The sequence below is a fragment of the Octodon degus genome, unplaced genomic scaffold (assembly GCF_000260255.1).
Source record: "Octodon degus isolate 3935 unplaced genomic scaffold, OctDeg1.0 scaffold00351, whole genome shotgun sequence".
In the NCBI taxonomy this organism is placed as follows: Eukaryota; Metazoa; Chordata; class Mammalia; order Rodentia; family Octodontidae; genus Octodon; species Octodon degus.
This window is the reverse complement of record NW_004524927.1, coordinates 284,986-286,161: the sequence shown is the minus strand read 5'-3', so window position 1 is coordinate 286,161 and position 1,176 is coordinate 284,986. Positions and strand designations below refer to the sequence as shown.

Below are 1,176 nucleotides of genomic sequence, written 5' to 3'. Positions count from 1 at the left end.
AGGAACAGGTATTTTTCATCAAGTATTGATATGTTGAACTTTAAGTCCCTACATAATATGATAAAAAACATTTAAAAATTAGATTATATTTTAAAAATAGGATAAAGAATTCTTTTCATTGACAGGTGGTGGTTGTTGTTGTTTGGGGGGGTGGCTCAGTCCACCCTGGGGGAGGGGCTGGTACAGCATGTGGTGCCAGGGATCAACCCGAAATTCCTGTGATTTTGCTAAGCTTGCCTAAGCAGGCGCTTTAGACCTCTGAGCTGTCTCACTGCCCCAGAAAGACCTCTTAAGATTTACCTCAGATGTTGTAAGGCTGGAGGTATTGGTGGTAGGAGCAACCTTTCTGAGCTCCCAGAAATGCCCTGAGACCACCACAACCTGAGGTGCCCCACATCACACATGCTCTGGGGATCCAGTGGGCCAGGTGCTGACCCAGGGCAGCTTCAAAGCTGCTGACAAAGAGGCGCAGTACAAAGGACCCCAAAGTCTGTGAATGACTGAAGAGAGAAAACAAAACTGGCCACTCTCAGGAGGGTGCCAGGAGGCTGGATCCTCTCATGTCAGCCACCCACCTTCTTTGCTATAGATTTACCATTGCTGTAACAAATTTTTCTGTGGATGTTCATGGGATGTTAACCAACCATCTGCCATATAGAGCTACTGTGGGTTCTACCCTCTCACCCTGGTTTTGTTCTGTGGTTGTTTTGTTTTGTTTTGTTTTGTTTTGTTTTGTTTTGTTTTGTTTTGGCAGAACCAGAGATTGAACTCAAGCCCTTGTGCTTGCCAAGGGAGTGCTTATTCCACTGAGCCATCTCCCTGGCCCCCTTCTCACCCTGTTGAAGCGTTGCTTGTCCTAGATTGGCTACCTAAAACGCTTGTGTTTGACTTTTTTCCCTAAATTGTTCTTAATATCTAATTAGCAGTCTCTTTTCCATGGGATAGAAATTTTAATTGCTTTTTTTATTAAGTGACTTTTATGTTAGTCTAAGTTAAATTAGAGGCCTTAATGACAAATTTGTAAAACCTCATCCAGCGATAGTGGCATCACTCACAGAACATACACTTCTTTAACTGGTTGTAGTTACAGATGGCATTTATTCTTCTTTAAAAAGTAAACGAAATGGTTAGGATAAATATATAGTTACATTCTCTTAATGAATAGAGGGATTTGTT

General features: G+C 42.0%; 1 protein-coding gene across 2 annotated transcripts in view; it reads left to right on the top strand.

Moving 5' to 3' along the window:
- The window catches only part of Trappc12 (trafficking protein particle complex 12), a 64,667-nt gene that overhangs the window by 10,660 nt on the left and 52,831 nt on the right, over positions 1 to 1,176 (top strand). The window lies entirely within an intron of this gene.